Below are 15,666 nucleotides of genomic sequence, written 5' to 3'. Positions count from 1 at the left end.
TAAACACAGGTGTGTATGTGGGCACAGGTGTGAGTTGAATAAGATGGGATATTTAAAAATATAAAATTAAGGAATTAAAAAAAAATGCCTTGGGAGAAGAGGGAAGGGAGAGTGGGGTAAATTTATTTCATAAAAAGCATGAAAAAGCTTTCATAGGGAAGGAAAAATGGAAGAGGTAGGAAGGCAAGTACTTGAATCTTACTCATCACTGTTGATTCAAAGAGGGAACAATGTGCACAGTCAATTGAGTATAAAAATCTATCTTATCTTACAACAAAGTAGGAGGGAAAGAGGATAAGTTAAGGAAGAGAGGCTCATAGAAAGGAGGGCAGATTGGGGGAGGCAGTAGTCAGAAAATATTTTTGAGCATGGATAGGAAAAGGAGTAAGATAAAAGGGAAAAAATAGGATGTAGGGAAATATGTAGTAATCATACCAAAAACATGGTGACATCAAGTTTCTCTGAAAGGTCTTGCTTGAGGAAAAAGCCCTCAAATATATAGAGAACTGAGTCAAATTTTAAGAATACAAATCATTCCCCAATTGGTCAATGGTTAAAGGATATGAGTAAGTAATTTTCTGTTGAAGTAATCATAGCTATCTTTAGTCATATGAAAAATGCTCTAAATTACTATTAATTAGAAAAATACAAATTAAAACAATTCTGAGGTACCATCCCACAGCTGTCAGAATGGCTAATATGACAGAAAAGTTAAATGACATATATTGGAGGAAATGTGGGAAAAGACACTAATGCATTGTGGGTGAAATTGTGAACTGATTCAACCATTCTGGAATACAATTTGAAATTATGCCCAAAGGATATAAAATCATGCATATCTTTGACCCACTAATATCCAATAATGGGAATGTTCCCCAAAGAGATAAAAAACAGAAAGGAAAAGGATCTATATGTCTGAAGATATTTATAGTAATTCTTTTTGTAGTGGCAAAGAATGGGAAACAATGCCCATCAGTTAGGGAATGGCTGAACAAACTAATATATGGTTGTGATGGAATTTTATTGTATTATAAGAAATTATAAAAGTGCCCTTAGAGAAATCTCGAAAGACTTACATGAACTAATACAAAGTGAAATGAGCAGAACCAGGAGGACATTTTACACAGAAACAATAACATTATATGGTGATTCACTGTGAATGACTTAACACTTCTCAGCAATACAAGGATTGAAACCAATTCTAAGGGACTTATAATGAATTCAGAAAAAAACTGATGGAATCTGAATGCAGATCAAAGCATAATTTTATTTTATTTTTTTATTATTATTATTTTTAAAAATAACTTTATTGACAGAACCCCTGCCAGGGTAATTTTTTACAACATTATCCCTTGTATTCACTTCTGTTCTGATTTTTCCCCTCACTCCCTCCATCCCCTCCCCTAGATAGCAAGCAGTCCTATACATGTTAAGTAGGTATATCCTAGATACAATATATGTGTGCAGAACCGAACAGTTCTCTTGTTGCCCAGGGAGAATTGGATTCAGAAGGTATAAATGACCCAGGAAGAAAAACAAAACTGCAAACAGTTTACGTTCATTTCCCAGTGTTCTTTCTTTGGGTGTAGCTGCTTCTGTTCATCCTTGATCAATAGAAACTGAGATCTCTCAAAGCATAATTTTAAAAAACCAACTTTCCTTCCTTCCTTCCTTCCTTCCTTCCTTCCTTCCTTCCTTCCTTCCTTCCTTCCTTCCTTCCTTCCTTCCTTCCTTCCTTCTTCCTTCCTTCCTTCCTTCCTTCCTCTCCCTTCCTTCCTTCCTTCCTTCCTTCCTTCCTTCCTTCCTTCCTTCCTTCCTTCCTTCCTTCCTTCTTCCTTCCTTCCTTCCTTCCTTCCTTCCTTCCTTCCTTCCTCTCTCCCTTCCCTCCTCTCCCTTCTTTCCTTCCTTCCTCTCCCTTTTTCCTTCCTTTCTCTCTCTCTCTCCCTCCCTCCCCCATCTCTCTCTCTCTTCCTTGGTTTACATTTTCTTGCACAATATGACTAATATGAAAATGGTATAGTAAGGTTGTTGTCCTTACTATACCAAAGAAGACCAAAATGACATCAGTATGTTAGAGTCAAGTTATACTATGCCCAACTGTAGCTGATCAGATCAGTATGAGCTTGGAATGCTCTACCACAGGTTGGGCATAACTTGTCCATATTGGGGGTAGAGTCTCTAAATTTGTGTATGTTGCAAGGTTTTTTGGGAGCTATTCTGTTTTGTTCATAGAGCACAGCAGCTTTTCTGACGAGGACACCCCCTGCTGGGTGGTCCTGTGCAGTGTCTCTCATGTCCTATAATCAATTCTAAAGTTCTTAAGATTGAGAGTCCTTGGATCACTTTTCCTGACAACCATATGAGCACTTTCCCTGTGTGAATTCTCCATAAAACATTCTTTTTGGCAAGCATATGATTGGCGTTTGAACAAAGTGGCCAGCCCAATAGTATTGTGTTCTCTGCAGTAGTCTGAATTCTTGGCAGTTTAGTTGAAGAAAGGACCTCAATGTCTCATACCTTATCCTGCCAGATCATCTTCAGAATCTTTCTAGGACAATTGGCATGGCCAGGTTTCACAGGCATTCAACAATAATGTCAGCATGAGGACTCCAGGGGTAGATGTGGCAGTTGAGGACGTTTATCCCCCTCATCCAGGGCTATGAAGTTTCTTTATTTAAAGGCCCACAAAACAAAGTTTTTGTTTTTACTATAGTCCAGCCCTCCAACAATTTGAGGAACAGTGAACTTGCCCCCTATTTAAAAAGTTTGAGGACCCCTGCTTAGATACCTTCAGTTTGGTAGTCTGTCTAATACCTCTCATCTCCCACACTTTCTCTTGGAGGCTCTCAAACATTGAGCCAGCTCTGGCAATGCAAGTGTCAGTCTCATTAACTATTTGTAGATCCCCAGAAAGGATAAGTGGAGACTGAATATGGATCAAAGCATTTTCATCTTTGTTGTTTGTTTGTTTGTTTGTTTTTCCTTTCTCATTTTTCCCCTTTTCATCTGATTTTTCTTGTGTATGATAAATGTGGAAATATGTTTAGAAGAATTGCACATGTTTTACCTATATTGGAATAATTGCTGTCTGGGGAAGTAGGGAGGGAGAAAAATTTGGAACACAAAAGTTCTCCAAGGATGAATGTTGAAAACTATCTTTGCATGTATTTTGAAAAAGAAAAATCTATTATTATTTATTTAAATTAAAAATATATTATTTTAAAAAGAAAAAGAATTTATTGGCAGTGTGGTAGCTTACCTTGATGCCATGTTCATCCTCATTGAAGACATTTGACTGATGAATATGAATATGGCTGAAAACATGCTAAAAAGCATGGGAACACACATGGGGAAACATGAGAGCATTGTCTATTATTGAGAAGCTGGGCAAACATGCTGTCATGAAATTGACACACAATAATGATGAACTTTTTCAGGCTACCAGATTTTGATGTAACTTTCCATAAGGCCTTGAGAATGACAATATCAAAGACCTTGGTCAGATCTACAAACTTTGTATACACATGTCTGTTCTGCTCCTGGCATTTCTACAAACTTTGTATACACATGTCTGTTCTGCTCCTGGCATTTCTACAAACTTTGTATACACATGTCTGTTCTGCTCCTGGCATTTCTCCTGGAGTTGTCGGGCAACAACACGATATTAATTGTTTCTCAGCCCTTTCTAAAGCTACACTGGCTCTCAGGTAGATGACTCTCTTCCAGGTGAAGGATCAGCTTTTCAATGGGACATGAGCAAGAATCTTGCTAATATGAAAATGTTTTACATGATTGCACATATATAACCTATATCAGATTGTTTACCATCTCAGGGAAGGGAGAGGGGAGAGAGAGAGGAGGTAATTTGGAACTGAAAAAAAAAATGACAAAAACTGTTTATGTATTTGGGAAAAAATAAAATATTAAATAGACGAACATTCCTTCAAAATTCTAGGTGTACTATCTCAAATGGATACAACGATTTATGGAAGAATGGGCTCAGTGTAATAATAGTGAGGCATAAATGTAGGATAGCTATATGCCAAGAGATAATTCCCCATTCTTGTTCGTGATAGTCATTTCTTTGTATAATTCTCACACAGCTTTCCTCTTTGTGCAGCATTTCTGCTTTGCAGATCACCCAGCTGGTCTTGAAGTCTGTTCCTCCCTTGAGTCTCTCATCAGAATTCTTCTCTACCCCAAGGGAGCTATATTCCTTCAAATTGCTTCCTCCTTTAGGTATTATCTGCATCCATACTTGTCCTTGGATGTGTTTCTGTCCCTGCTGAATTCAATTTCCTGTTCTAGTAGCAAAATCCTTTGTAAAGCAAAGTCTCTTCTATTCACCTCCATTCTAGCTACCCTTTTTATAAGAAAGGGGGGCTGCCTCTATAAAGCCTGCTTGAATTTGGACCAATGAAAGAATTACTTTGATAGCAAGGTTTAATGGGTATGACTGATTAGACCAATCACAAAATATTTCCTGAGGGGGTCAGTAGTTTCATCCAATAGAATCCTTAATCCTTTAAAGTTGATTAATTTATTTAAGAACACCTCATGATTATATTGGAGCCTTTGTAACTTCATCATGTAAGGAACTCCTTTCTCCTCTAAGAAACATTCTTTCTTTCCCTTCCTTCCTTCCTTCCTTCCTTCCTTCCTTCCTTCCTTCCTTCCTTCCTCCTTCCTTCCTTCCTTCTTCCTTCCTTCCTTCCTTCCTTCCTTCCTTCCTTCCTTCCTTCCTTCCTTCCTTCCTTCCTCCTTCCTTCCTCCTTCCTTCCTTCCTTCCTTCTTCCTTCCTTCCTCCTCCTTCCTTCCTTCCTTCCTTCCTTCCTTCCTTCCTTCTTCTTCCTTCCTTCCTTCCTTCTTCCTTCCTTCCTCCTCCTTCCTTCCTTCCTTCCTTCCTTCCTCCTTCCTTCCTTCCTTCCTTCCTTCTTCCTTCCTTCCTTCCTTCCTTCCTTCCTTCCTTCCTTCCTTCCTTCCTTCCTTCCTTCCTTCCTCCTTCCTTCCTTCCTTCCTTCCTTCCTTCCTTCCTTCCTTCCTTCCTTCCTTCCTTCTTCCTTCCTTCCTTCCTTCCTCCCTTCCTTTCTCCTCCCTTCCTTCCTTCCTTCCTCCCTTCCTTTCTCTTTCTTTCTCTCTCTCTCTTTCTTTCTCCCTCTTATTTCTCTCTCTCTTTCTCTCTTTTCTTTCTCGCTCTTTCTTTCTTTCTTTAAAAACAAAGCAGGAAAGGATTTTAGTAGTAAGAGTTGGAAAAAGTCATCTAGACCTACCTCACTAAAATCCTTTCCTGCTCCTCCCCCATTTAAGTCCAAAGGCCCTATGAGGATCAAGTACTTTGCTTAATGGCTTCCTTATTTGCAATGATCTTGCATTCTTTTTTTGTTTGTTTCTTTGTTTTTAAATTTAAATTTTATTTTCTGTTTATATGATACATTTGTTTTTCAAAAAACATTTTCTTATGAATCATTTTGGGAGAGAAAAATCAGAACAAATAGGGAAAAACTATGAGAAAAAAAAACCAAGAAGAAAAAAATGAACATAGCATGTGTTGATTTATATTTAGTCTTCATATTTCTCTCTTTGGATATTTCTCTTAGATGGCATTTTCCATCCAAAGTTTATTGGGGTTGTCTTGGAACACTGAACCACAGAGAAGAACCAAGTCTTTCAAAGATGATCATCCCACAATCTTGCTATTACTGTGTACAATGTATTCCTAGTTCTGTTTGTTCCTCTTAGCATCATTTCATGTAAATCCATCTAGGCGTTTCTAAAATCAGCTTATTCATAATTTTTTATAGAACAGTAATATTCCATTATTTTCATATGCCAACTTATTCCTCAATTAATGGACATCTACTCATTTTCCAATTCTTTGCCTCTATAAAAAGAGCTGCTCCAAACATTTTTTCCACATGTGGGTCCTTTTCCCTCTTTTATAATTTCCTTGGGATACAGACCCAGTAATGGCACTGCTAGGTCAAAGGGTATGCACAATTTTATAGCCCTTTGAGCATAGTTCCAAATTGCTCTCCAGAATAGTTGGATTATATCACAATTCCATCATTAGTGTCTTAGTTTTCCCACATCCCCTCTAACATTTATTATTTTTTCTTGTCATCTTAGTCAATCTGAGAAGTCTGAGATGGTACCTCAGAGTTGTTTTAATTTGAATTTTTCTAATAGTGGTTTAGAGCATTTTTGTGTATGAAAATGGTTCATATCCTTTAACCATTTTAATTAACTTACAATTAGCTTAATAATAACACAGGTACATAGAAAAACATGTTGAGGCACGTCTGACCCATTTTCTTGGCAAAGATACTGGAGTGGTTTGTCATTTCCTTTTCCAGTTCATTTTATGATGAGGAAACTGAAGCAGACGGGGTGAAGTGACAGCTTCTAAGTATCTGAGGCCAGATTTGAACTCAGGAAGATTTGAGTCTTCCTGACTCCAAGTCTAGCACAATCTGTCCACTATGCCATGTACCTGTCCTACAAAAACATGTTCAGCATAATGAATAGACACAGACACAGACACAAACAAAGATACACATATGGTAGTGAAGTCCAAAATATTATGGGAGGACTTTAGCTGAGGCAAGTGGAGGATGGGAAAAAGCTACATCCAGAAAACTGTTATCTACATTGTGTCTTTTAAGGGCCTGGAATTCTTATCAGAAAGAGGTAAGTCAGTATAAAAGAAGAGCGATAAATGATAGGAGTATTGTCCAAGCAGTTTGGAACAAAGAGAAAGGGCTATTTGACTGCAAGGCTGGTGGGTAATAACCAACAAGATGGGATAGATTGGGGGCAAAAGTTAAACAGAAGGATTTTTATTTTATTCTTGTCTAGACCTTTCATTTTACAAATAGGGAAACTGAGTCTTAGAGTGTTGAAGTAACCTGACCAAGATTATGCATATAGTGTCAGAGAACTCCCCAAGGTTATCTCATATAATTCCCTCATTTTAAAGGGGAAGAAAATGAGGCTTGTAGTGGTCCTAGATGATGCTCAGGGTCATCTCTTGAATTTGAAGGCAGATCGGCTGATTCTGGATTCAATATGCACTTTCCACTCCACTAGACTAGAAAACTTGGAGACTTTGGCAATTAGTTTTCTAGCAGTTGAAAGGAGAATGTTTTTCTCTTTCTCCAAAGAATGGTTTCATAGTTTTACAAATTAGTTGGCTGTTAGTTGATGTCTGTTATATGGCAGATACGTTAAAGTCGTGTGTCTTACAAAGGCCGAAGCTGGGGCCTGAATCCAGCTGTGCTCCCCAAACTGTTTTCGGCACTCCAAACCCAGCTGCTGTTGGCTTGAATTTCCTCCTAATTGCCAGAAGGTGGCACCAATGACCACAAAATTATGTCTCCAGCTCAGAAGAGGGTTTGGTAGAGAGTGGTCTGAAGCTTTGGGGATCCTTTATATTCACATAGAAGATCCCTGCTGGTATGAATCTGTAAATCTCTTTGTAGTCTGAGATGAACTGCCAGCTGATTTCCTAAAGAAAGAATTTTCTCAGGAGAGGGGCGAAATATGAGCTTTTTCTACATCAATTTTTCAAGCATAGGATGGGGGAGACATTGTCAAGATAATATCAATTCATTTTATTAATAAAAAATCATTTTTTGCACTCAAAATAATAATAAAACAAGAACAACATCAAGAATAATAATTGTCATCAGAGTCAAGCATCTTGTTGGGAGGGGAGAGAAGTCAAAACAAAATGATCTTTATTTGTAATGAATTTGGGACTGAACTACTCCTACTACTCCTACTAATAGTAATAACGGCACAGGAACTGAACCTCTGAAATAGTATAGTGAACTCCCAGATGGGGAAATATACACCATACTTTTAAATTTAAATTTAAAAAATTAATTTAAAATTGCTTTCTTTTGTTTTTATATTTCATTCATTTCCAAATACAAGGTGTCCCAAAAGTCTTCCTTATAGTTTTAAGCTATTAAGACTTTCTATATATGTATAAGTAATTTTATATATAGATATATATATATATATAATCTGTTTAACCATCTATCTCTATCTCTCCATCTATGCTTCTTTTTTGTTTCCTTCCTTCTTTCTTTCCTTGTCTTTTTTCATTCTTCCTTCCTTTTTTTTCCTTTCTCCTTCTCTCCCTTCCTCTCTCCCTTCCTTCCTTTCTCCCTCTCCTCTCTTTCTTTCTTTCTTTCTTTTTTTCTTTCTTTCTTTCTGTCTGTCTTTCTTTCTTTCTCTTTCTTTCTTTCTCTCTCTCTCTTTTTTCTTCCTTCCTTCATCCGCCCATCCATTTATCTCTCTCTCTCTCTCTCTCTCCCCCCTCACGTCTCCCCCCATCTTTCAGCAAGCTAGGTGGATCCCTCTGCAACTTAGAATCTTAAAGAGTTACCTAAAGCATTGAAAAGTGATTTGCCACATGTCACATAGCCAGTGGGTATCAGAGGATTAGAATCCCATGACCCTCCTGATTTTGAGGCCAGATCTCTATTCACTCACCATACTGCCAAGGTAAGAGAACTTATTCACAGTATTCAAAACTATCATTTACTTTAACTGATGGTTCCACATGTGGATGGTCTAGTGCTGGTTGATGGGAGGACCTGTGTTTTCTTGGTGTTAATTGTTAGGTCTGAAAAACCGTTACAAGGATGCTCTTAAGAATTGGCCTGGGAAACACTGGCACAAGACCACCCAGCATGGTGCGCCCTCATTAGAGAAGGTGCTGTGCCCTATGAGCAAAGCAGAATGGAATTAGCTCAGAGGAAACGTGAGATGCACATTAGAGAAGTCTCCCCAAATGTACGTCTGGACTATTTGTGTCAGACCTGTGGCAGAGCACTCTGAGCTCGCTCGTATTGGTCTGATCAGCCACAGTTGGACACACTTAACTCTAACATAGTGATGTCATTTTGGTACCAACCAAGTTACTCTTCATAACACTAGAGGTGATATAGTAGAGTAGAGAATGGGTATGTTGGGTTTGGAGCAGGAGGGGCCTGAGGTTGTGTGTGACCCTGGAAAAGTCACTTGACTCATCATGCTTCAGTTTCTTTACGTGTGTAAAGTGAGAGGGTTGAATTAGCTGGCCCCTAAACTTCTGCTCTGAACATATAATTCTCTGATCTTAAAATAGCTGATACTGAGAAAGTACTTCTAAGGTTTCTAAACTACCTAATGTATGTTAACTCATTTGGTCTTTATGATAAATAACCTTGGGAGGTAGGTATTATTAGGGTCTCCATTTTATAAATGTGTAAACTGAAGCTCAGAAAGGTGTTTTGGCTAGGGTCCCATAGCAAGTAAGTATCTGAGACCTGGACAATGGACACTTTGACTCCGGCCATGATATTATGATCTTCAAGAAGACATTGTATGACCTAGGTGTTATAGAAGCAATTTATTCTCAGACCTGGGTGGGATTAGTTGCTTCTGGGATCTCTGCCCTACTCTCCTATTCCTATTAAGTCTGACCTAGCATATACCAGAGGGCTTTAGTGGACTGAAAAGTCAATATGGGTCACAGTGTAATACTGTCTGCTGGAAAGCTAATGTGCTGTTGAAAGATTTAGTAGTATCCAGGAAAGAATAGTTATGTTAGTGATGTGGCAGCCTGACATCATCAGTTCACTTAAATTCAGTTCAATTCAAATAATCTCAATGCCAGAAACTAAGGATCCAAAGACAAAAGCGGAATTGTCCTGTCCTCAAGGAGCTTACGTAGGGAGAAGAGTGGAGATGTAATATGTACACATAGAAATAAATATTTATTTTATATATGCAAGGAAGCTGGTCCTTTAGAAACTTAATCTCAGCAAATGAGCCAAATTAGCAGGCATAAGTCTAGCCAGGTGACCTCTTTTTGAGGTTCCAGTGAGTCTCTCAATTCAAAGGCACTATGATTAAGAATGACAGGTTGCTCTTCCTGGAGATCTTCATTTTTTGAAAAATTATCTTTCAGGAGAGAGCTTAATAATGAGCATTTCTAAATATGAAATTGAAGAAAGAAAATTGCATATAAAACAGCAACTCTCTATTAGCACAGCTTGTCCTTTTAGGTATGTCATAAGTCCAGGGAGTCCAGGAGACAGACATGAATTGGTACCTAGCTCTTGATAAGGGTAAGTAGAAGCTGTAGGAACCTGGAAGAAGGGAGTCATGAAGAGTAGGACACAACTGAACCAAAACCTCTTTACCATCTAAAGTGCAGCTTAAGTGACATCTTATATCTAAAGTCTTTCTTGCCCTTACTTCCTAGTAGTCCCCTGCTTCTCGTTATATGGTATTTAATTATTTTGTAAATGATTATCTATGACACTCTTCTTTCAAATACCTATCTCATGGTGATTTTTGCTGTCTCTTTAAGAGCTCAGAGATTGTTGCTCTGTAATTTTTAAGAACTAGAATGTTGGGAGAAATATAATTTGTGTGGATAGTTTGAAGTGTCATTTGGGAAATAGACTGATGTACAGAATCTTTGCATATGATGTTAGGCAGATGATGTTAATCTATGATCTATGAGTATCTATGAAGACTTTGCACCACGTTTGCCTTTCTCCGAGGAGTCACAGAGAGAGTGTGTGATTTTGACTTTTAATCTATGTGAATCTACTTGATAAATTGTGGAGAGAGATTACTAAAAGAGCTAGCTTGAGAAAAGATGAAGAGATATTTCCTGTTATTGCTGGGGAGAGGCTAAAGAAGGCACAGAGAAAAGAGAGATGAAGAATTCTTTTTTTTCCCCCTTTCCCGAAGAAAGAGTTATCAACATTATCTTATGAAAAGAATTTCAGAAAAGAGAGTTAATATCTTGAGAAATTTGGAATCAAGAAATACTGAGTTTCTAGACAAGTAAAAACACTTCGATTATATTTTAAAGATTTTAAGTGAGTTGTAACGTGAAATCTTTATTTACATTATTGCTCTCATTAATAAATTATATGTTTATTAATTTTAATGTTTAATATACAGACACAAGAGTAATTATTAATTGGAAGGAGCTAGTGTTGGAAATTTAGCCATCTACAGGCTTATCCCTAGAGTACAAAATAATAGCTGCTCCTAGGCAAGACTCCAATCTGAGTGGGTGCCCGTGAGTTGGGGAGCATCAGAGCTGGATGCTATACTTATATGTGTGTATTTTGTTTCCTGTGCAGAATGTAAGCTCCTTGAGGACAGGAATTTGAAAAATTTTGTATATCCAACACCTAGTATAACGCTTAGAACACAAAAAGTATTTAATAATTGCTTATTGATTGATTCGTATGATAAACTTGGCAACTGAAGCCAAAACTCTCCACATCTGTGTTACCCTTTGGATGCAGCGTGGAGAGTTAGAAAGTCACTGACTCAGGTAAGAGCAGAGAAGACAGGACTCAGCTGCTCTGTTCCAGTGGGGTGTACACAGTGGGATGAGAATGGGAACTTCCAGGGAATCGGTGCCAGGAGAGGAGCTGAGAGATGGGAGAGGAGGAGGAGGAATCCTGGCCTCATGCTCAGGCTTTGTTGTGAGCCAAGGTGTTTTAGGGACCAGGGCAGCTAGGTAACTGCATTAGCTAGACTAGGTGGTATGAGGGAGGGAAGGGGAAATGGTGCCTAAGCCAAATTACCTTCTAGGAGTTCCTTAATTAGTAACACTCCTCAGCAAAGATTTCCTCTGTCAAATCTGACCAAGTAGATCACTGCAGAGAAGCTATAGGTGTTTTGTGGGACGAGGGATTTTTAGCCTTGTCCTCTGTCAGGATGTTTATTGAAATTTTAAAGGATAGCACTGATGGGATTGAGATCTTTCTGGGCCCTGGCTTCTAAGTTTGGGATTCTCAATCCACCAATAAACACTTATCGAATACCTGCTGTGTGCCTGGCACTGTACTAAGGTCCAGGGATACAAAAAGAGGCAAAAGATAGTGCCTACCCTCAAAGAGCTTACTCTCTCTCTTAAACTCTGGACTCCCTTATTCTAAGTATTTAAATCTATCCTCCGACCCAGGCAGTGAGGGGCAGCCTAACATAGGAGAAGGACTTAGGAATTGGATTCGGGCGGCCTGGGTTGAACTTTCAACTCTGCCTTGCTTTCCAGCCAAGGGATCTCTGAATTTTTATATCTGTATCCATGAAAAAACACATGTATTACTTATACTATGACAAGGCTGTTGGAGGAGTAAGCACCTTGCAGACTTTAAAGCTCTCTTTAAAAGTGAGTTATCATAATTCCTTGGCCAGAACTCAGCAAAGTCTATTTAGGCTTGGGATTGGAGGGTTGGTCAGCGGGGGGAGTGGGGAGGATTTAGACTGGCTGAGGATAAAGGGACAGAAACCATTGAGCAGTTGTTGAAACAGTGCTTCCCCTTGATATCTGTCTGCTGCCTCCCTGACTCTTTGGACTCTTTGCAGGGGTCCTCAAACTTTTTAAATAGGGGGCCAGTTCACTGTCCCTCAGACTGATGGAGGGCCGGACTATAGTAAAAACAAAAACTTTGTTTTGGGGGCCTTTAAATAAAGAAACTTCATAGCCCTGGGTGAGGGGGATAAACATCCTCAGCTGCTACATCTGGCCTGTGGGCCGTAGTTTGAGGACCCCTGCCAGGTGTAACCCTATTGCCTTCATTCCTGATTTCACCTTGGTGATTCTTCAGATACTGTCTCAGTTTGAATCAACTTTAGTGGAAAAAGCCCTTTGGACCACTTATGTCAATACATCTGTACCCCTCAGAAAACTGATCTTCAATTTCTTTTTTAATGAGTATTTGATCCCCTTCTTGGCTTTCAATCTTGCTGTTGTATAGCTCCAGGGACCCTTCCTCAAGGCTGAGACTCTGGCTTCTGTTGGAAGATCACAGTGATGGCGAACTCACTACTCCCTGAAGCCGTTGTTTTCATTTTTGGGATTTTTTTTTTTTTAATGAATAATTCCCAAGCAGCAGCCCAATGCTGATTTCACACTAACCAAATCTGATAGCAGAACCCAAGGTACCCTGTGGGGCATGGAACAAATCCAACACAAGCTAAATCGGCTAAGGGATGGAATTTTCCACTATTTGGGTGCTGTTTTGTTAATGGCAGGTATCCTGAAAGGTTGGCAATGTAATCCCCTCACTGTAAGCTCTGGAAGGAGGGCATTTAATCTCTGTTGGCTTCCTGCCACAACACACAAGTATTTTGCAAAGCACCAGTGCACAGGGCCTAATTGCTCAAATATCTATGTACTTATATGGCACATGTTACATGGTACACATCAGCCCTGAATTAAAGAAGGATGGTACATCCCACTTGTCAGCATCAGCCCTCCCAGAAATGGGGACTGGGCATCTAAGACTCAAGTAGATTTTCAATTTATTCCTTTTTTTCGTAGTGAAGGTTACTCTCATTTTCCCCAAAGGAAAATTTTCCTTTGACTAGCCTAATGTGAACAATTTCTAACCACACCCATGGGCTGATCCTTATCAGTCACAAAGTCAGTGAAAGAAGAAGCTGGAAAACAACAGACTTTAGTCACATGGACATAGAGGGGCTAGAGAGACTTTTTATCCATTGGGCACCATTACCCTCCTCAAGAACCTTTCTTTGGGTCATCCAATATGGACAGGGGCTATATTTTTCCAGAACTCTATCAAAGGCAACTCCACAACCTTGCTTAGTGACCTTTCTGATATTATGGAGCTGTCACCTTCTATATCTAGTTCAAATGTCTCCAGTCGACATTTACAGAATTACAGAAGCTCAGAATTGTATAGGACTGCAAAGATCTCTTGGTGCAGGAGTTCTTAACTCTTTTTTGAGTCTGGGACCTAATGAGCAGTTGGAGAAGTCTATAGACAGGCCCTTACTTGAATTATATTTTTAAATGCACAAAATAAAATTCAGAGAGCACAAAGGAAACCAACCATATTGAAATAGTTACTCAAAACAAACAAAAAATAAGTTCATGGTCTCAAGTCAAGAACTTATGATCAAGTCTAATCTCTACTTGAATAGGAATCTCCCTCTAAAGCACTCCCTGATGAGGGGACATACAGTTTTTGCTGGAAGATCACCAGTTATAAGGAACTTAATACTTCCCGAAGCAGTCTAGTCCCTTAGTCTTTTGAGAAACTGATTGTTGAAATAGTTTTCTTTACATCTAGCTAAAATCTGCATCACCATAACTTTGAATCAGTTTATCAATCAATCAATCAGTCATTCAGTCAACTATCTTTGTTCCTTCCCTCAGTGCCTCTAGTTCTGCCAACCAGAGCAATTTTTGACATTCCCTCATATACTCAGAGTTATCATGTTCTCTTCTCCAAGCTAAAAATCTCCAGATAATGTACCTCGAGAGACAGGGATAGAGAGGGGGAGAAAGAGACAGAGACAGAGAGAGAGAGAGAGAGAGAGAGAGAGAGAGAGAGAGAGAGAGAGAGAGAGAGAGAGAATCAGACAGAGACAGAAAGAATAGGAGGGATAGAAAAAAAGGAGGGAGAGAGGGAGCAGAAGAGAGGAGAGAAAGACTGAGAGAAACAGAGAAAAAGAGACAAAGAGAGGAGAGTAAGAGAGGGAGAGGAGAACCAGCCAGCCAGACACACAGATCATAAGTATACTTTTTTGGAAAATACACATATATTCATACATTATATGCACACATATATTTAATATACACAATTCTTTCTTTTTGAAGAACCTAAGGAGATGTTTATAGATGAACCTGTTACACATGTCAACTTATCAGCAGATGCTCTGGTTGGCCCTCCTTGAATTATCCCCATTACACAGGGTCCCTTCAGGGTTACATTCAGCTCAGTGTTACATCCCCATATTTCTCTCTGAAACAAAACCAGCTCCTTGACCCGATATTCTTCTGGTGACGCTTCTAGATGGTAATGAATCATGGGATGCTGCCATCTCTGAGGAATCAGCATTTCAAGTCATCTAAAGAATGATGGAGAGATCCATGGTGGATGCGAGTAGGCTACAGTTTATCACCAGTAGTGAATTGCATGCAAGAAGCAGCACACAAGATGTCATCTAAGAGATGGATGAGCAGAGAAAAGCCGGTAAGAGGTACAGGGTACCTGTACCCTGTGGTAAGAGGGACAGGTAACTGATTGATAGCCGGGGTGCTGCCTGAGCACCCACGTGATGTCAAGAGACTAGAAGGTGGCCTCCAGTGTGGGGTGGAGGAAGTACCTACCTCAGATCACAAGAGCCACCGAGGCATGGATGTAACGATATCTCCTCAAAGATGCCTTATCTTTCACATTTCCTCCAGTTTCTCCTCATCCTTATTCATATTTACAACATGATCTGTAATTTTCAGATGAAAAAAATCTGATTATGGATACCTGCTGTCTCTATTTATTTTCCCTTTCTTAATGCTCTGTAGGCTTCTGTCCCCCACTATAGACTGAAGTGTCTGTCTGTCTCTGATTGTCTCTCTCTCTTTCTCCCTCTCTCTCTCTCCTTCCTCTTCCTTCTCCTTTCTCTGTTTCTCTGTTTCTTGCTGTCTCTCTCTCTGTCATTCTGTGTCTCCTTATCTTTTTTCTTCCTCTCTCTCTCTCCTTCCCTCCCTCCTTCCCTCCTTCCTTCCCTCCTTCCTTCCTTCTCTTCTTCTGTCCTTCCCTTCTTCTCTCCCTCCCTCCCTCCCTCTCTTCTTTTGTTCCTTCCTTCGTTCCTTCCTTCCTTCGTTCTTTC

Source organism: Antechinus flavipes, chromosome 4, assembly GCF_016432865.1.
Source record: "Antechinus flavipes isolate AdamAnt ecotype Samford, QLD, Australia chromosome 4, AdamAnt_v2, whole genome shotgun sequence".
Classification (NCBI taxonomy): domain Eukaryota; kingdom Metazoa; phylum Chordata; class Mammalia; order Dasyuromorphia; family Dasyuridae; genus Antechinus; species Antechinus flavipes.
The sequence above is the reverse complement of the archived record's forward strand: the minus strand, read 5'-3'. Positions refer to the sequence as shown.